We start from the raw sequence: 21156 nt of genomic DNA, 5'->3' as shown, positions 1-21156 counted from the left end.
AGCCTGGAAGACCAGCATGACGAGGGGTTTCTCCTTCACAGCCTGTGTTCTGCTTTGCCTTGCCCTCTCAGGTACGTTCTAAATCGCAATTGGCAAACTCCCCACTCCCACCTGGGTTGAATCAGACAGGCTGGGAAATAAAACAAGCCACGTCCCTCAACACTGGGACAGGGCTTAACTGGTTTCCAAGCACACCTGAAATCAGATTGACCCTGCCCCTATGCCCAGTCCCACAACACTTTCTCATTCCCCTAGTCTTGGTGCCTTCTGCACCATGGGTTCCATGATACCTTCTCTTTTGCCTAACACCTACCGATTGTAGGGTTGTAAGGTGAATGCTCTGGTTCCCCCTGTGTTATTGTCAGGCTGTTGCCCGTGACTCCCACTGCCGGTTGCCCCGGAACGTACAAAGACAAGGAATGTTCTTACCGTCTGCTTTTTATTCGGTATTTACACCGAGAGGCTACAGAACCCAGCCTCTTGGATAATGGCGTTGTCCCGAGTGACTCCACCCTCTCCCCATCTCTCCCACTTCCTCATTCATCATCCCTATGGGTGCTGACAAGTGCCCTCTGCCTTTGAGCTCTTTGCTCACCTACTTTCAAGGCTCGCTGGCTTCTGGGAGATAGTGGGCCTGGAATGCTTTCTAGTGATAGCATGTCAGCCAGCTGCTCCAGCTCTGCCTCCTTCTCTTCTCCCATTATTTCCCAGCTTCCTCCCTCATCTGCCTCTGAGCTGTGACCTCCCTCAAACCCCTGTTGTGATTCTGAACTGTCTTCCTCTTCTCTGGAAGGGTCAGGCTGGGGAGGCGGTCTCCACCATTCCTCCTCTGCCCAGTCCCTGACAGTTATTTTGCCCTGGGAGCCATTTTGTGCCAAAGAGGATTCCACCAGCAGGGACAGGGCAGCAGCAACACTTGCACCGTCCCCATCCTTGCCTTACAAGCATCTAGTTGTGCACACGTAGATTCATTTCGTACGGGGTGTTCACATGGCGCATACAACAAATGTACGATCTGGTTAGTACCAGTACTAACATTTGAGTTGCACGCCTGTGCTGTTATTCACATGTAGCAAGGATGTGGACTATGCAGCTGTGTATGGAATAACTGAGCCATACAAATAAATAATCAAAATGTTAGCGGTAGGCCTCCCATCTAGAAGCCTACAACCCTACAATTGTCTTCAGTGAAAATCACAGACCCTCCAAGTGTCCCTATTTTTCCCAGATTTACAGAAGCCACCCCGTTTTCTGGTTTGATCCCAGAATGTTTTCCTGCTTCTCCTTACGACGTCCCTATTTTCATTGGAGAAATGCTGGAGGGTATTGTTGTGACGTGGGGTTTGTGATTTCAGCTCTCTTGACATAATATGCTGGAGACAGTTCTCTAGTTACACTTCTTTATTTAAGCAAACAAGACTGAGACCTGAGGAGGGGAGAGCTACATTTATAGGGACAGGGAACTAGCTAGAAAAGGATACATTTTGGAGGGAACAATATCAGGCAATCACAGTCCTGCCTTTTGGAGGAAACCAATAAGACAGAGGATCCAAATACCGCAGCTTAAATGAACCAATAGTAGCTGTACCCTCTGGAACCAAAAGGCACTTACTTTACCCTAATGCAAATACAGGCAATAATAATACAGATATAAAATCCTTTGACTCAATACACAACAGGTATGGCGCAAGCCAAGGAGATAAGTAACTGTATAACCTCTAGAAGACATCTAAAGTCAGCCCTGTATAAGGAAGGTTTACTGTTTCCTGTTTTATTATGTTTTTATATATGTTGGAAGCTGCCCACAGTGGCTGGGCAACCCAGTAAGATGCGTGGTGTATAAATACAGCAGCAGCAGCAGCAGCAACAGCAGCAGCAACAACAGAATAGGACATCCCTATTTTCATTGGAGAAATGTTGGCGGGTAGGGGGGTCATACTGTTTTGAATGCCATTTCCAACATTTTGCCATTGCAGCCTACAGCCTGAAGTGCCGCTACTGTATGCGTGATATCCCCGAATATGGCTGTGCTGACAAAGTAAACGTATGTTTCCCTAGACCTAACGAACAGTGTATTTCTATCACTTTCTATGAGGGTAAGTTGAACTCATGTCGGGTGGCTAGGAGCAATGCTATACGCTTTTTCTGAACCATTAGGGCGATTTCCATGCTTTTGTAGCTAAACATGTAGTATCTGTGTACAAGAGGGAGGAATTGGCAGACCTGGGGCGGGGTGAGGCGTGCCCTAAGTTTTGCAGAACAACAACAGCAAAACGACCTTGAGAATTCCCCCCACCGCCCACAAATGTAAGAAATAATTTTTAAAGAAATAAAGAGAAAAATCAAAGAAGGCTGGAAGGACAGAGCAGACTCAACAGGCACAGAATGTTTTGTTTGAAAAATAAAACGGGAAAAGCAGGTGGGAAGGAGAACGGAACGGCTGGAGAAGAAGGGAGAAAAAGATATGTAGATAGGAAAAAAAGGACAGAGAGAACTCTCCCGTAGACTGGATAGGTCACACGTATTCCCTCCTGGGCAGCATTGAAAGCACATCTCTCCCCGCAAATAACCCTGGGAAATTTAGTATGCCCCTCACAGAGCTACAGTTCCCAGCATCCTCAACTGCAGGATCTCAGAATCTTTGGGGAAATAATGTGCTTCAAATGTTTGCCGTGCACGCAGGCTGGATCAGTCCAGAAGAGCCACCAATAGTCCTCTCCTCTACAAATTTGCCTGATCCTCATTTAAAGCAGTGATGTGCAAGACAGTGGACTAGGGGCAGTAGCTTCCTAAATGTTCCCGGGGAATTGGTCTATTAAAGTATGAAAACCTGGTGCCTCCTTCCCAAAGCCTGGGAAGCTTCTCCCCAGATTAGGGGGGTGGTGTGGGGCGGTGGGATGCTCAGATGGGGCCCAAGAGTCCTCCTAACACCTTCTCAGGGGTGTATGAAAGGGGGGCGGAAGGGGCAGTTTGCCCCGGGTGCCACCCTGGGGTGTGTGTGCCAAGATGGCCCGCTGCCTCCCCCCAGCTGTAGAGTGGACGAGGGTGCATGCTCAGTCAGTATGGGCGCTGCATGTGGGGCGTCCATACGGGCTGCCACTCACACAGCGACAGTATGGGCTGCCTCGCGTGTGCAGTCCGTATGGTATGCTGCGTGTACACAGTCCATATGGGATGCCACTCGTGTGGCATCTGTATGGGCTGCCACTCGCATGGTGACTGTACGGGCTGCCACGTGTGCACAGTCTGTACAGGATGCCACATGTGCGCAGTCCGTATGGACGTTGCGCATACGCCACTGGGCGGTTCATCCCGCCCCCTCGGCATCCCGCCCTGGGTGCCAGAGAGGGTTCCTTCATGACTGCACCTTCACACAGCATACCCGGCTTTGGGAAGGAGGCAGAAGGTTCCAGCATCCTATCAGAGGCCTAGCACTCCTTGCCAAACCCCTTAGGGAGAGAGGCACAAAGCTTACGTTTGCAGCCTTAGAGAGAACCCGGTGAGCCAGTGTGGTGTAGTGGTTAAATGCGGCGGACTTGTAATCTGGTGAACCGGGTTCGCTTCCCTGCTCCTCCACATGCAGCTGCTGGGTGACCTTGGGCCAGTCACACTTCTTTGAAGTCTCTCAGCCCCACTCACCTCACAGAGTGTTTGTTGTGGGGGAGGAAGGGAAAGGAGAATGTTGGCCGCTTTGAGACTCCTTCGGCTAGTGATAAAGCGGGATATCAAATCCAAACTCCTCCTCTTCTTCTTCTGTAATCCCATCTGTTCTTGCTTCTCTCCTTTTACTCACCTTCCCAATCTTTTTGCAGGTGAAAAAGTGAGGTACCGGTTGGAAGGCTGCACCAACAGTCACAGGGTCTGCATGCATAGCATGAGAGGCCAAAAAGGAACCTCTATAAAAACTGTTTGCTGCAAGCGTGATATGTGCAACCGCTCGATGAGTTATCTCCACTAGTGCTTAAAGAAAACTCAGGCAAAATCCGAAGTGTGGGTTCCCTGGAAATGCAGCATGCTTAGATATTTTCAGCTGAAACAGCAGCATGCTCTGTGAAAGTGTGTGAGCATGCTCAGATTGGGAGTGGGGCTGAGATTGAGCTTTGCCAATGAACTTTGCCTGTAAGCATTAAATTTCTCTTTCTTTTCCTTCTTGTCCCCATTTCTCCCTCTTTGTCGTACCCTCACAGAGATTAATTAGACTTGGACCTGGCAGATAGGGGTGGGAGATTTGTCAGTTTGGGTACTCAGCTTCTCACCATCCCAATCTTAAATTTAGTTCTCCACAGTTCTGCAGTAATTTGCACATTTATTCACTTTTCACACCCTCCTTGAAGTCTATCAGCATTTTTGGTTGAACTCCTCCTGAATAACACACACCTTTGCATGCAGTTTTGCTTAATTGTACACATTTTGGAAAGAATTTACCCAAATATATTTCAACTTTGTATGTTATTTTCACTAATGTATTCATTTTTAACCATACTTTCGCCTAATATATGCATTTTGGTAAACATGGTTTGGTGCGAGAACTGCACTGCAAAAATTGGGCAAGTCTGAATTTTGAAAGGTGGCCGTGCTTTGGCTCTCATAGTGTTCCAGAAAATTCTGAGGCTTCTTTGGTGTCTCTGTGTTAAATTGTGCTTTCAGTGTATGGTGTGTCAGCACCCTCATGACTGGTGATAACGTTTAAAAAGCTCATACTTAACTTTTTACAGAATTGCAGCTACCTAGCGGAAGCAATTATTTTTCTTGCAGTAAACCATAGTTTAACTTTCTTAGTTTCTGTGGGATGTAATCCATTGAAACAGTCAAATACAACATTCCTTATTTCCCCAGAGTGGGCACAGGCAGGGGGAATGTTACTCCAGTCAGTGTAACTTCCTGTTTCACTGGTCTGGAGCATTCTCCCCCTGCATGTGACCTGGGAGATGGGCGTGGCCCTGGCTGACTCCATAAAAGAGCCGAGTCATGCAGCCATTTTCTCTCTCTTGCTCTCCTCTCTTGCTGCCTTGCTGCTCTCCTGCGGCCATTTTGTTCTCTTAATGTAATTTTGCTGTCTGCTGGCTCTCAGTCAGCAGCACCTGAGCTCAATCTCCATGTGAGATGAACTCACAGATTGTTATGTAACTATGAGGCAAAGCCTGCCTTTCAGGGATCAAATTGTGAACTGAAATGTGAGTAAACTTGTTACTTTTAAGGAAAGACACTTGAGTATTCTTTTAAGAGGGATAAAAGGGGACACCAGGAATAAGCCACCTGGGCAAGCCAGATTGTATTACTTAACTAAATTATTATTATTATTATTAAAGAGATTCAAACGAATCTGCAAACAAGCTTCCTGCTATATTGAGGGAAATCTGCTCTGTTACATCACTCACTAGCAGGACTGAAGTAAGGATAATACTGATTCAATATACCGTATTTTTCGCTCCATAGGACGCTCCTGACCAAAAGACGCACAAAGTTTTTAGAGCAGGAAAACAAGAAAAAAAATCTGACTCAAATGTTGTACTAAGCTATTTAAAACAGCAAAGTGTGCGGCTCCACTTTGCTGCTTTAAAGCGAGCCACGGTATATAACGAAGAGAATGGAAAAAGGACAGACATTCCATTATAATGCAGCTGTTTTCATTATCACTAGGAAGTCAGTATTGGCAGCAGTCACAAAAACTAAAATTTGAGCATTTTACTATTATTAATGAAGAATATTAATAGTCAGGGAGAGAAACCAGGGCTGTGCAAATGAGAAGTGCTTGGAGTATGGAGGAACAGCAAAGAGATCAAATGATTGCGCTCCAGTTCCTAAATCTCTGATGTTTTCTCAAAACAGGCATAGTTCTTTTGAAAGGAAGATTCAAAATGGAGTGACTGAGCAAAGAACAGAGGAGGAAAAGAGGGCAGATAAATGGCTTCCATTCAATACCAACACAATGTTTTTAGTTTAGTATAGGTGGACTGTACTTGTAAGAATTTGTATAATGAATTATAGATTTGGAGTGGAATATCAATGCCTCTTCTCAGCAATAAAGATTAGCTGCTAGGAACATGGTCCACACACAAACACACAGGATGTCTGGTTATAGTCGTGCAGTTTAAACTGTTCCTGAGCCAGATGCCTGCTCAGTTTTAGCTGAGCTCACTATTACTGGTTTGTGGAGATGCTTTGCATGTATTTATGACTATTTCTGCAAAACTGCTACTTGAAGAAATCCCCAAACTTAATATTTTTAAACTTCAAATGAAGCTCAGAATCCAGTTAGGCAATCCTCTGCAGTTGAATTAGGAGGCACTGAGAGACAGCAATTTGCTGCTCCCCACCCCCACCCCAACCCCCACCAAGCATCCCAGGAGCGTGGGGCAAAGAGCACCCCAGGAGCACAGAGCCTTCTCTCTGCCTGCAACCTGTCGGGGCTTTAAGGGAAAGCAAAGGCTGTAGGCAGAGCAGTGTGGCTCCCCACCCCACCCCCAAAGAGCAGCCCAGGATCACACAGCCTTCCCTCTGCTTGCAAACCTTGTCGGGGCTTCAGGGGAAAGCAAAGGCTGTAGGCAGAGCAGTGTGGCTCCCCACCCCCACCCCCCAAAAGCACCCCAGGAGCGTGGGGCAAAGGCGCACAGCCTTCCCTCTGCTTGCAAACCTTGTCGGGGCTTCAGCGGAAAGCAGAAGCTGCCGGCAGAGCACCGTGGCTCCTCCCCCCCCACCCCCAAAGAGCACCCCAGCAGCACAGGGCAACAGCGATTTGGCTCCAGGGACCACACATTCGCTCCATAAGATGCACAGACTTTCCCCCTTACTTTTTAGGAGGGAAATAGTGCGTCCTATGGAGCGAAAAATACGGTATCCTTTCCTACTGTCCTTAACATTCCCACAGTTTCTGGGGTGGGGGTGGGCATAAAAATCAAGGAAGCCAAACAACGTTGCAGTGCAAGAGAAATAAAGTCTAAGATGCATCACATCAGAAATGAAACGGGATTATTTCACCACATCAGCATAAAGAAAAAGAAGTGTATGGGAAGCTTGCAAGACTTGTTGCAGATACTTATGTTTAAATCCAGCCACTTTCTTGAATGAGATCAGAAACTGGGAAAGAAAAGGATGTTTAGAAAAAACCTCATTAATTACATAAATTGGGCAAGTTTTTAAATTTTGCCATGGAGGACAGAAAAATGGATAACATTGGTTTTGGCAGAAGACGAACTGCAGCAGAATAGAAACAGAGCTGCAGGTGATGCCTGCAGGGTATGATGGAAAACAGAGCCCTTCTTACATCCCTAGCTGCTCACACCACAGAGAGCTGCACAGCAGCCCCTGTTTCTAGTCTTTACCTTCATACCGGTACCAGCAAGAGAAACTGGCACAGTACAGTGGTCCTACACCGCCTCCTTCCTGAGAGCAGCATCACCGCTGCTTGTTGAGATGATGCTAGGATGTGCAAGATTGTGGCACCTTTATTCTTTTTAAGAGGGATTCAAGGGAACTTACCAGGAATGTACAATTCAATCTGAGCCAGACTGAATTGTATAATAGTGATAGGCTCACATGAGCTTGCAATCAGTTATCTGCTGTGCGTGAGAAGGGGAATGTAAACTCTACTAAGTAAAGGAACTTGCTAGAGCAAGTTAAGAAGGATATTAATAAACAATATATCCTCTCCTGCCACCCTGACCATTCCCACAATACTGAACTGCTTGGAACGCTAAATGCAGACTGAACCAGAGAGAGCAGAGATACAGAAACAGACCAGACTGTAACAAATGAATTAATAATAAGAGATGTACCATATTTTTTATTGTTGTAAGTTGTTTTTAATGTTGTTTTTTACCTCTTTAACATGGCCGTGGGTGAAGGGCAGGTATCGGTAATAATAATAATAATAAAATGTTTAGAAACAGAGCTGTACAGGTAAAAAAAGGTGGATCTCAGGTCTGCCGAACACCCACAGTTTCTGTCTTGCTTGCCCTTCCATTGCAAAAACCAAGGGCAGCTGATAGCATTCCAACCGCATATTGCACTAACATGCAGGGCACAGAATCCGTTCTGTGGTGCCACCGGCCTCTCTGATGCCGCTTGCTCCCCGGCTAGAGAGAAGATGGACAAAGCAAGAACAAGGCCCAGGATCTGGCTATGCATGGCACTCTTCCACTAGAAGACTTGCTGCCTGCCAAAGTACTTAGGAAGGTAGAACAATCATCAAACTCTGCCTAAGCCAGCTTTCATATCCTCATTTTCACCTCCAGGAAAAAGGTACATTGTGGAGGAAAAAATGGCGGCTGCTGGATGGTGGTGACAGGGGCATCGCAAGGGGTGTGTGTGGAGTGTGGTGCGCCCCGGGTGTCATGCCTGGGTGTGTGTGTGACAAAATCTCCCTGGGAAGATCGGTGTGGCAGCGCTCCCACCCCCAGTGGGCGGATGTTCACGATTGGTGCGGTTGCTGTGAAAATCTGCCTGCTGATTGTGCAAATACGCTCGGCGAGCGGTGCTGGCCGCTGGGGATGCACCCCCTGGCTGGCGGCACTCACAACCCTGGTGGCCAATGCCGCACGCCAGGCATATTTGCATGGTTGGCGGGCAGTGCAGCCACCCCCAGGAGGTTCGGTGCACCCGTGTGGGTGGATCGCCCCACCTCTGTGGGTGGATGGCGCAGCCCCAAGGTGCATGTCATGTTTGCCGCTCCGGGTGCCCAAGCGGTTTTCTCTGCCACTGGGTGGTGGCGACAAGAGTGTGTTTATTTCTTCTAAGTGCCCAAGGGAATTGTGCTTACCCCTGCGCTAAGGATACCATGAGGTGGCGCAAACTGCGGTGCTGTATCTATGGGTGCGTTCAAAAATATGCATAGAGAATGGCAATGGAATACTGTATATGAAGAAAGGCTCAGATACACACAAGGCTACATACAGTCCCAGGTCCTGTGGTAATGTTTGTGCAGGAACAGGCACCCAAGGAAAATCCATTCAGATTCATGAAAGCTGATTAGGAGCTCCATGCTCCAGTGAAATGAGGACGAGCCTCAACTTTTCACCACTCTGAACATGGTGTGCAGTGGGAATTAAGACGTCACTGAAACTGAGTGTATTTGCAAAGACAGCAGCCAGCATTTAAAATCATGTTTATTTAGTTCTTCACAGGATTTATAGGTGGCGCTACAACACAATCATCAGGGTGTCTTACAATATTAAAAAAGAAGCGATGCAATTTTTCATCTAGAGTAATTGTATGAATGTTTAATCAGAAGGAAATTCTACTGAGTTCCATGGTGCTTAATCCACAAGAGGTTTGGTAGGATTTCAGCCTTAACTGTTACGTTTGTCTTCACCCACACTCTACCATTTGTTGTTGCAATTCTCTTTGGCACAGCAGCGTTTCTCATGTTCAATATTATCTGCATGATTTATCCATTTGGTTTCACATCTGGAATTATCAGCATAACAGCCCTTGGTTATCTTCACCACTCTGCCATCTGGGATTGTGGAGAGAAGAAGACATCTTTGTGTTACTTATGAGGTATTTCCTAATACAGTGGTACCTCGGGTTACGTTCTGGAGGTCTGTTCTTAATTTGAAACTGTTCTTAATCTGAAGCACCACTTTAGCTAATGGGGCCTCCTGCGGAGTCTGTAACCTGAAGCCTCTGTAACCCAAGGTACCACTGTACCTGTGCTACTGTCAGCTTCACCTGGTGTAAGACGCATCTCACATTTTTTGTATATAGTGCATTAGGAATGGACCACCCAGTGATTTCAGCAATGGAGAGTCAGATCTGCTGATACATACTTTGCTGTTCAGTTTTGAATCTTGCTAGTTTGCCATACCAGAGTGTGACAGAATGTTGGGAAGGTGTGACAGAATACAGCAGAACCAGCCTTCTTTATAACACCATTTGCAGAGCATAAGGGTCACCTGGGCCCAGGGCTTTTTCAGGTTCTTCCTGAGCCCAGCTGGCATTCTTGCTTGCATGGCCTGTTGTACTGTCACTCAAATCAGTTTACACGTAGTAGTTTGCACCTCATTCCACTAGATGATAATGATAATGATAATGATAATGATAACAACAACAACAATAATATTTATACCCCACCCATTTGGCTGGGTTCCCAACAAAGTGCCCCAGCCCAAGACATTTTTCTGCCTGAGGTGAACCACAGAACAACTCCCCTTGGGAACTGTCGTTTGTTAATGGCCCATGTGGTCACGAAGCGTCGGACATGACTAAACGACTAAACAACAAGGGTGAACCACCCTGTTCATCTTCAGATGAAGGGCAGCATACGAATTTAATAATACTAATAATATAAGGCAATTATTCACCTTCCTGCTACTTTTTCTTTAGTGAACCTTAAAAAGGCTATTGAAATGAACGGGTTGGAGATGGCACCCCCTGCACAATTCCCTTTCTGCAACACACACACACACACACACACACACACACACACTTTCCCCCCTCAGTTGGATGGTGCAGGGAGAGAACGAGTAGAGGGTGTGTGAGTGAGGGGCAAGGCCTCTGTTGGGGTGCCCAGTGGGAAGCGAGGGGTCACTGAGTGGGGTGCATATATCTGCGCAGGAGATGGGGGGCGTTGTCAAGATAGAGGTGGTTTTTATTTGCGTTGAGGGACCAGACCATATCCCAGTTTGCATCACCGGGATGTTGGAGGATATTCCATTAACATAACAAAAACTATCATAGAGATACTGACATTTTCAAAAGTAGGGGCTCCACAGTACTTAGCTAATTCAAAACCACTGGCGTAGAGGATTGCAACTATACAATCTGAGCCTATGCATGTATACTGAGAAGAAAGTGCTACTGAGGTTGGGTTGCTGGTGGCAAAGGCAGCTGCTGCTGCTGTTGGAGGGGCAAGAGGCTCCCTCTCTATAGCAGGACCCCAAATCAGCGCTCAGGGAAGGCAGATCCTTCCTGGTGCCTGGCCCTGCTGCCCAGCACCCAAGTTCAGGAAGGCGGCAGCTGGGGATTAAAGAAGAAGGGCAAGGAGGAGGAGCAGCAAATCTTGGCTGTTGCTCTCGCCCCAGTGGCAGAGTGGGCAGGGGTTTCAGGAGTGAGCCAGTCCTCAGCGCACTGTCTGGAAGAGGGAGACAACAGCTGGAGGGAGAGAAGTTGCAAAAAGGAGGCAGTGCAAGAGCACATTGCTGGTGGGGAAGCTGTGCCACACAACAGCCCTTCGGCGAATAACAGACACAGCAGTTGGCCTTGCCCAGCCTATGCTATAGACCGCGGCAGCACCAAAAAAACACCCTAGTGGTGGCATTTTGCTGCTCCTGGGTCCTGCTCTGTTTCATGGCTTGAGGAATTTTCTTCAGTCCACCTCATGGCAGGGCCGGCTCTGGAGCCTCGGACTATTTGCACATGACTGCCTGTGGTGGACAGGGACAGAGGTATAAATTGGTGACGCCACATACAGATGCATATACACACAGACACAGGAAAGAAGCACGCTGCAAGTTCTCCTTACCTTTGTACTCTTTCTCAGTAAAGCATCCCCCACCAACCCCCACTGAGCAGATTCCGTCTGCAGGATAGCATGGCAGTCCTGGCTTCTCCATTACGCAGCTTTGGCAGTTGATTCCAAGCACTGTGAAACACAGAACTTTTACACTCTCTGTGCAGACGGCAGCAAATCCGTCCATTAAGAATGTGCGCTCCCGCCAACCGCTCCCAATTAAATATAGTGCATCCTTCTCACGTTACACCAATTACATGAATTTCTACAATTTACCCATAAACCAACCCTTTTAATTAACCGGACTTGTGTGTCATCAGCTGCCACTCACACAGAAACTGCTCCTTTTATCCCTCCCTCCCCCAAAAGCGCTGTTCCTCCCCACTCTGTGGCTAGCTGGCTCCGTAGTCCATCAGAGAGAGGCTTCAGCACTCTGCTGGGGTCTCCAAGGGACTCCACCACCGAACTCTGGTCTGGCTCTGCTGTCCATCACACAGGCATACATGGGCTTAAGTGGAACGTTCACTGTGGAAAACTTAAAATTTTAATCCACTGTGCTTAAATTAGTGATGGAATCCATTGTACTGGAATGGCATTGCAGCTGAGAGCCACTAGGATCACAGAACTGTGGCGGCGGAAGGGATCCTCGTGGGTCATCTAAGACCATTGATACAACTGGCTCAGTTTTGTCTACACTTACTCTTCACAGCCTTTCACAGACCTATCTTTTACTAACTGAGGTTACCGTATTTTTCGCTCTATAAGACACACCAGACCACAAGACGCACCTAGTTTTTGGAGGAGGAAAACAAGAAAAAATAAATCTGAATCTCAGAAGCCAGAACAGCAAGAGGGATCGCTGCGCAGTGAAAGCAGCAATCCCTCTTGCTGTTCTGGCTTCTGGGATAGCTGCGCAGCCTGCATTCGCTCCATAAGACGCACACACATTTCCCCTTACTTTTTAGGAGGGAAAAAGTGAGTCTTATAGAGCAAAACATACGGTAGGTTGCAGGTATTTGTGACAGTGAGTTTCATACATATATATATTGCATAATGTGTTCGCTGTTGTTATCTTTCATTCACAATGTGCATCTTGTGTCTTTATAGTCAAGTAATAATGGTACATCACCCTTGGCTCCCCTGGAGGGGACGAGAAATTTAGAAGCATAACTAATCAAAAAAATAAACGTGTGTGTGTGCTGCACACATTTTTTCTCTCCAAGTTACTATAATTGTCATTTACAATATGACCGCACACATCCTACCTTTGTTTCCAGTTCAGAATGTAGAGTGGGATTAGTCACTGTTGAAGAAATTGAGAGTGCAGGTAATCTACATGCAAACCTTCCTCTTGCAGGTGGGACTTACATTCTGCGCTGAGTCCAAAGGAAACACTTGCCAAAAGCCAAGTAAGAGCCACCCATGGCCCCCAAGGCCCTGGGAAGATCCTGCACCCCATGGGATGGCTTTCTGGAACAAAGAGAGTGAAGTTGACTTCTTCTCTGGCCCTTCCGGGTGGGAGGGGACAGTTCAGGCAGGGCTCCTCTCAGAGCACAAGTTGCACCCAGCAAGAGGCTAGGCAAAGTAAGGAACACACAGGTAGTGGCTCTATAAGACTCCTCTGCTCGTGTGGCCTTCTGGAGTTCAAAGTTGTTGAGGGCGGAGTTGAAAGCCTCTGGTCAACAGCAGGGCAAACCCCATAGGCACCTAGAGAAGGACTGAAGAGGTGGTCCTGGAGGTACCGTATTTTTCTCTGTATAACATGCCCCTGTGTATAAGGCACCCTCTATTTTGGGGGACTACAATTTAAGAATTTGGGGGGAGATGGACCAGAGTACAGTGGTACCTCGGGTTAAGTACTTAATTCATTCTGGAGGTCCGTTCTTAACCTGAAACTGTTCTTAACCTGAAGCACCACTTTAGCTAATGGGGCCTCCTGCTGCCGCCGCGCCACCAGAGCACGATTTCTGTTCTTATCCTGAAGCAAAGTTCTTAACCTGTAGCACTATTTCTGGGTTAGCAGAGTCTGTAACCTGAAGTGTATGTAACCCGAGGAACCACTGTAGTTGAGATTTTTTTGGGGAGGATTGACCAAAGTTGTTGAGGTTTTTTTTCGGGGGGTTGCCCTGAGTTGTCCAGCTTTTTTTTGGGGGGGGGGATGCTGAATATCACTCACACCACTCACTAACACTGAGACTCACACACATCACCAATCACCAAAGCAACCAATCGGCTGCCGCTTGCTGCCAGCAGCCAGCAATTGTCGCAGCAGAAGCCAATGAAAAACAGCCCTTGCCGCAGCCACTGATCACCCACCCAATTGCCGTAGCAACAGCCAATCCTAAGCAGCCTTTGCTGCATACACCAATCACCCACCCAATCACCAGTGACAAGCTGCTGCTTGCGGCTGAAACAAATCGCCCGTCCCCCCTCTGCACTATCCATGTATAAGACGACCCCTGATTTTTAACTTTCTTTTTGAGTAAAAAACCCTCGTATTATACACGGAAAAGTACTGTATTGAATTAATTTAATAGTTCATGTCAATCAGCAACGGATGTGCCAAAAGCTGAAATGGAATGTTATCCTAGCATAAGCTCAAAGAACAGTGTGTCTTGACCCTTGTCCTTATCGTTCTGCTCCAGGCGCAAAGCATTAAAAGGCAAAGGGTATATCTGCTATATCAAAAGGAACAAAGTACATCTCCTTCTGCCCACTTCATCCTACCTTGGGATAAGGAAGTTCTTCCTCCAGGCTGGTAATGACCTAAGTCTCACTGCATGTGCCTTCTGCTGTTGAGCACGTGTCCCACTTCTGGGCTCCCCAAAGGCATCAGGCTGGCCAGTGTGAGTACAAAATGCTAAACTAGGAAGCCTTTTATCTGATCCACAAGGGCTCTTTTAATTTTACCAATAGGACTGTACTAAGACCCCACAATCTCATACCCTCCAACCCTCCAACATGTCCCAGCAGAAAACCTGAATGTACGTCTTCTGGACTGTGCTCCTGTGCAAGTCATATGACCTTCAGGAGAGCACGGAATCAAAAAATGCATGTTTCTGAGTGTCATGCTGTCACATGAGAGCATGGCGCTGCAAAACAGGATGTCCTGATTTAATTGGGACAGTTGAATAGTTTGTGATTTGCCCTGTGACCCCCGCCCCTCAAACTGTGGCCCTTGGATTGGGCCAGTTCACCCTGTGCTGCCCTGGTGCTACCTGGATCTATGTCTCCAGCAGTTCAGGGGCAGATCTAAGTGTTTCTGGTGGGATTTTAGTGTCAGGAGCTCGTCCTACACTCGACTAGGACCCTGGCAGAGACACATGCCCGACTGGCATGTTCTTTCCCTCCTGGTCTTTCATTCAGGAGCTTCATAAGCTTTCTTCTGCCCGAACATCACAGAGACCGATGCCAACAGACATCGGCACACTCTTCCGAAGACTCTTCGCAGCTTGTGTAACAGACCTCAGCAACTCAGCATTTTGGCTAATCTACTTTATTTACATATAAACACACACGGAGCACTGCAACATGGCTTCCTCTCTCTCTAGCATCAGACAGCAAAGAGAAAAAACAAAGGACAATAGTCCCACTGCACGGAACACAGTAACACAAACATCCTGTTTCCATCACTTCCCACTCTGTGGAGTCAAAACATACACTGTCATGTGATAGACAAAAATCCCATGACTGCAATCATGGAGGAGGAATTCTAACATTTAGAACCCTATTTAAACATACAGTTTAAGTGGGTGGACCAGCACTGTGCAGCATTTGATCCTCCGATTCACCAGCTGGGAAGGCAGGATCCTGTGCATTGCTATTCCTTCCCAAGTGTCGTCCAAGGCCTGGATCCCACTGAATAGACCTGACCTTTCTCAGACTTTGAGCCTCAGCTGAATCTAGCGTGCAGCCCTAGTTATTAACCTTTGCTAATATACTGTGACATGGATGTACTCTCTGAAGCAGCCTGCTCCCCGGCTAGAGAGACTACAGACAAAGTCACACGGACGATGGAGCCAGCTTGTTTTCTCCTGCCCCGGAGGGTAGAACTTGAACCAATGGCTTCAGGTTACAAGAAAGGAGATTCCAGCTAAGCATCAGGAGAACTTTCTGACAACAAAAAGCACTTGGACAGTGGAGCAGTCTCCCTTGGGAGCTTGGGGACTCTCCTCCTTGGAGGTTTTGAAGCAGAGTTTCGATGGCCATCATGGATGCTTCAGTTGACATTCCTGCAATGCAGGGGGTTGGGCACTATGACTCCCCCCAGGGCCCCTTCCACCTCTACAATTCTATGATACTTAATCAAGAGCAAGGTTTGTGGGCTGGTTATGCATTGTACTTTGCAGTGTCCACTAGAAGAACTGCTGCCTGCCAGGGTACATGTGAAGGCAGAACAATAATCAAACTCTGCATCCAGCTTTCAAATCCTCATTTTCACCTCCAGGAAAAAGGTACGTTGTGGAGGAAAAATATGGTGGCAGCTGCTAGATGGTGATGGTAGTGGCTGCAGCAGTTTGTTTTTGTTTTTCTAAGCGCCCAAGGGAAGTGTTTGTGTAGCTGCTAGGGCAGGGGTCAGCAACCTTTTTCAGCTGTGGGCCAGTCTACCGTCCCTCAGACCATGTAGGTGGGCCGGACTATTTTTTTTGGGGGGGGGGAATGAACAAATTCCTGTGCCCCACAAATAACCCAGAGATGCATTTTAAATACAAGCACACATTCTACTCATGTAAAAACACCAGGCAGACCCCACAAATAACCCAGAGATGCATTTTAAATAAAAGGACATTCTACTCATGTAAAAACACGCTGATTCCCAGACCGTCCGTGGGCTGGATAGAGAAGGCGATTGGGCCTCATCCGGCCCATGGGCCTTAGGTTGCCTACCCCTGCGCTAAGGATACCATGAGGTGGCGCAAACTGCGGTGCTGTATCTATAGGTGCGTTCAAAAAATATGCATAGACAATGGCAATGGAATACTGTATATGAAGAAAGGCTCAGATACACACAAGGCTACAGTCCCAGGTCCTCTGGTAATGTTTGTGCAGGAACAGGCATCCATGGAAAATCCGTTCAGATTCATGAAAGCTGATTAGGAGCTCCATGCCTTCGGTGAAATGAGGAAGAGCCTCAACTTTTTACCACTCTGAACATGGTGCGCAATGGGAATTAAGGAGTCACTGAAGCGGAGTGTATTTGCAGAGACAGCAGCCAGCATTTAAAATCATGTTTACTTAGTTCTTCACTGGATTTCTAGGTGGTGCTACAACACAATCATCAGGGTCTTTGTACAATCTGAAATAATTATTAAGATTCTGACCATTTGTACAGATAAATGTTTTCAATAATATGCTCTGTGATTTGTCAATTATATTCTATTATCTATTTTTTATTAGAAACAAATTTCAATTCTAGCCGATACACATTAGAAGTAGGGATGCAATTAACATATGCATGTTTAATGAGAAGGAAATTCTACTGAGTTCCACAAGAGGTGTTTTTAGGATTTCAGCCTTAACTGTTATGTTTACATCACCAACACTCTACAGTGTTTTGTTGCAATAGTCTTTGTCAGTACAGCAGCGTACCTCGTGTTCAATTTCATCTTCTTGAGTTGTCCAATTGGTTTCACATCTGGTACCATTTATATAACAGTCCTTGATTCTTTTCAGCAGCTTGCCATCTGGGATTGTGGAGAGAAGAGGGCATCTCTGTGTTACTTATTAGGTATTTCCTAATACCTGTGCTACTGTCAAGATCACCTGGTGTAAGAACCATCTCATTTTTGTGTGTATAGTGCATTTGGGTTGGATCACCCAGTGATTTCAGCAATAGAGAATCAGATCCGCTGATACATACTTTGCCATTCAGTTTTGAATCTTACTAGTTTGCCACACCAGAGTGTGACAGAATGTTTGGAAGGTGTGACAGAATACAGCAGAACCAGCCTTCTCTATAAGACCATTTGTGGAGTATAAAGGTCAATTGGGCCCAGGGATTTTCCTGGAGTCTCAATATGGATTTTGAAATAGTGGGATGAGCCCAGCTGTCGTCTTTGCTCGCATGGCCTGCTACACTGCCACTCAAGTAGTTTGCTAAGTTGTAGTTTGTTAAGTGTGAACCACCCTGTGATCATCAGATGAAGAGCGGTATACAAATTCAATGATAATAATAATAATAATAATAATAGAGCAATCAATCACCTGGATACCACATTTTCTTCAGTGAAGTTTAAAAAAAGGTATTGAATTGAAAGGACTGGAGATAACATCCCTTGCACAACTGACTTTCAACTGCTACACACACACACACACTTCCCCACTCTCTTTTTCTTTCCTTTGCATTTTTCCATTCTTCCTCTTCCCTACCTTTTATTTTCCTCTCTCCCTCCCTCTCTCCTTCTTTCTGTGGTGTCCTCATTCCTGGTCATTACTATTATTATTATTGGTTTTGTTTCAGTGCACCTTTCCCTACTGGTTTCCTGTTTGCTTGTTTTTGTGTGTGTCTTTTGCATTTGATTATGTCAGTTAAGTGAGTTTCTAATGGGTGAAGTGTGGTTGAGGGTGGTTGAGTGTGCGGTCACTGCTGTCAGCCTCCCCTTGATCCGGCCTGGGCTATTTACCTCAGCAGCAGGTAAACACACCATAGCGGTAGGATTTGCCACTCCTGGATCCTGCTAGCTCCCACTGCTTGAGGCAGTTGCCTCAGCTTGCCTCATGGCAGGGCCAGCTCTGCTTGAACAGAACCCACAATGTTCAACCTTTTAGAGAACTAATGCTTTCTGCAGTGTTGTTTACAGCTACATGAACCATTTTCAGACAAGGCCTCAGACTCTTTGTACACGATTGCCTGTGGTGGACAGGGACAGGTACGTGTCGTCAAGTATACGCTAGAGTATACTTTTTCAAAAAGTAAAAACCGGGACACACACAAGCTTTCTTTTTAAGGAAACCATCAAGATTGTCCAGCCTTTCTTTTTTTTAAGGGAAACCTGAAACCCCAAAGTCATTGAGCTCAAAAAACTTGATTTTTCCATTTGCCTTGCCTAAGATCCAGGACAAAGCGGAAATTCTCCTGGGACGTCAATTCCGCCTTTGAAATTCCAGCAATGTCCGGGAAAATCCAGATGTATGGCAGCCCTGGTATACAAACACGCACACGAATGGGAAAGAAACACTCTGCAATGTCTCCTTACCTTTATACTGTCGGCTAAGCACCCCCCATGATCAACTCTACAGTATGTTGTTGCTGGAAAGCACCGCGACCCTGGCTCCTCGATTCTGCACCGTCGGCAGGTTATTCCATGTGCTGTGAAAGAGAGAATGTTGACTCTCCTTGCAGACATACATGGGCTTGAGTGAAACATTCACTGTGGGAAACTGTCTCTTTAAAATTTAAACCCATTGTACTTAAATTAATGATGGAATCCGCTGTACTTGAAAAGGCATTGCAGCTGGGAGTCACCAGGATCAAAGAACTTTAGAGCTGAAAGGGTCCCCCAAGGATCATCTAGTCCAACCCCTACAATGCAGAATTGTGCCTGGGGTATGTGTGTGTGTCAGTTCCCAAAGGATCCCTAATGGCGGACAAATAGAGCAGATCAAAATCTGAGAGAAGCACAGTGGGAGCATCACTGTGCAATCTATCCCTGTGATTGGGATATCTTTGACTATTGTAATTTCAAAATCTTGTAACCTGCCCTGGGTCCTGCTGGTGATGATGAAGATGCTGAAAATAATGATTGCTAGTGATTAAAATGGAAGCAACAGGCTCTGGAAACAAAGCAAATAATGGATGTAGGCAAATACGTGATCATTGGACAATGGTGGGCAGGGGAGGGGGAGAAATGGGTATTTTTTATGCCACTGTAGCATCTACTATTTATTCTAAGACCATTAATACAACCAGCTCAGTTTTGTCTTCACTGACTGACTCTTCACAGCCTTTCCCAGACCTATCTTTTACAAACTGAGGTTAGGGTGCAGATATTTGTAAACGCCATTTCAGTGCACTCTGGCACTCGTCATGGTGTCCCGTTGTGCCAGAAACGGTTTAGTCCTGCTGGCCACACGACCTGGAAAGCTGTCTGTGGACAAATGCCAGTTCCCTTGGCCTGAAAGTGAGATGAGCACTGCAACCCCATAATCGCCTTTGAGTGGACTTAACCATCCGAGGGTCCTTTACCTCCCCCCTCCCCAGGTATTCATGAGAGTGAGTTTCACATATATTGTATAATGTGTTCACTGTTGTTATCTTTCATTTATGACATGCATCTTCTGCCTTCATAGTAAAATAAAAACGGTACATCGCCCTTGGCTCCATTGGAAGGAAGAGAAGTTTAAAAGCGCAAATAATCAATAAAATAAACATATGTGTGTGCTGCACACATTTCCTCTAAGTTACTATGGTTATCATTTAAAATATGACCTCACACCTCCTTCCAAGAAAGATGTAGATGATTTAACTAATCAATAAAATAAACATATGTGCGCATTGCATACAGTCTTCTCTCCAAGCTATTATTTAGAATATGACCTTACACATCCCTCCTTCGTTTCCAGTTCAAAAAAGCAGATTGGGATTTGTCACTCTTAAAGTATATAAAGTATAAAGTTAAAATACATGGGAATCTTCCTCTTGCAGGTGGGACTTACCTCCTGGGCTGAGCCCAAAGAAAACACAGGCTGCCAAAAGCCAAGTCAGAGCCACCCATGGCCCCCAAGATCTGCACCCCATGGGATGGCTTTCTGGAACAAAGAGAGTGAAGTTGACTTCTTCTCCGGCCCTTCTGGAGGGATCAGGCAGGGCTCTTGGAAAGCATGTCACAGCACAAGCTTCCCCCAGCAAGAAGTTATTCAAAGTAAGGAACAGTCTGACCAGTAATGGCTATATAAGGTCAGATGGGACCATTTTGGCTCCTCAGATTATCTAATCCTGCTGGACATGAAAGCTCTGGGGTTGGACTTGAAAGCCTCCCACCATCTGCAGGGCTACTGCTGCTGCTGTAAAAGAACTGGCCAGCAAGTCCCCATAACCTGCAGACCTCCCCAGTCATGCGAGGAGGAAGGAACCTGAGTTCCACCGCTTGCTTCTCTAGTATATTGGAACCTTGGTTTTCGAACGTAATCCATTCCAGAAGACTGACTGACTTTGGAAATGTTCGAAAAGTGAAAGTGAAAGCCTCAATACAATAGGGAAACTCAAGACGGAAGCCATGTGGCATGTTTGGCTTCCAAAAAACGTTTGAAAACCAGAGCAGTTACTTCCAAGTTTTTGACTTTTGGGAGCCAAAACATTTGACTATGGAGGTGTTCAAAAACCAAGGTTCCACTCTACAAGGTTTCTGGTGTCTTCCATGTTGACTGTAAAATATAGCTACATTCATAATTGAGCTACACACTTTGGCCTATCAGGTTGTTGGCATACTCTCTCTCTCTCTCTCTCTCTCTCTCTCTCTCTCTCTCTCTCTCTCTCTCTCCTCATGGCTTTTGAGGCAGCACTGGATTCCACAGGGATCCCTGCCTTGAAACTCTACTACGAGGCGGCCTGTCTATCCTGGATCATGAAATGATGTATACTACAAAATACAGACCTTTTAGATCTGGAAGAGATGGCAACCGTTATGGTTGGCATGCCTATTTAGGCTACGACAAGGTCAAGATGCACAAAAGCTTTTTAAACCATGTTATAAGGGAGCCTCTATAAA

The 21156-nt window shown here is 46.3% G+C and overlaps 2 long non-coding RNA genes across 2 annotated transcripts; one reads left to right on the top strand and one right to left on the bottom strand.

Annotated features, from left to right (window-relative positions):
• Positions 1–11: 11 nt before the first annotated feature.
• Positions 12–3970, top strand: LOC309365499. Its single transcript, XR_014166206.1, has 3 exons — positions 12–71; positions 1977–2096; positions 3813–3970. It is a non-coding gene; the product is annotated as an uncharacterized lncRNA (long non-coding RNA).
• A 5147-nt stretch (positions 3971–9117) lies between these two features.
• On the bottom strand, positions 9118–13039 carry LOC309365290. Its single transcript, XR_014165967.1, has 3 exons — positions 12818–13039; positions 11462–11581; positions 9118–9454 (listed from the first exon to the last, which is right to left on the bottom strand). It is a non-coding gene; the product is annotated as an uncharacterized lncRNA (long non-coding RNA).
• Positions 13040–21156: the final 8117 nt, after the last annotated feature.

This window comes from Podarcis melisellensis (assembly GCF_964234715.1).
Source record: "Podarcis melisellensis genome assembly, chromosome: 2".
NCBI classification, from domain to species: Eukaryota; Metazoa; Chordata; class Lepidosauria; order Squamata; family Lacertidae; genus Podarcis; species Podarcis melisellensis.
Note: the sequence above shows the minus strand (reverse complement) of the source record. Positions and strands in the feature narration are given on the sequence as shown.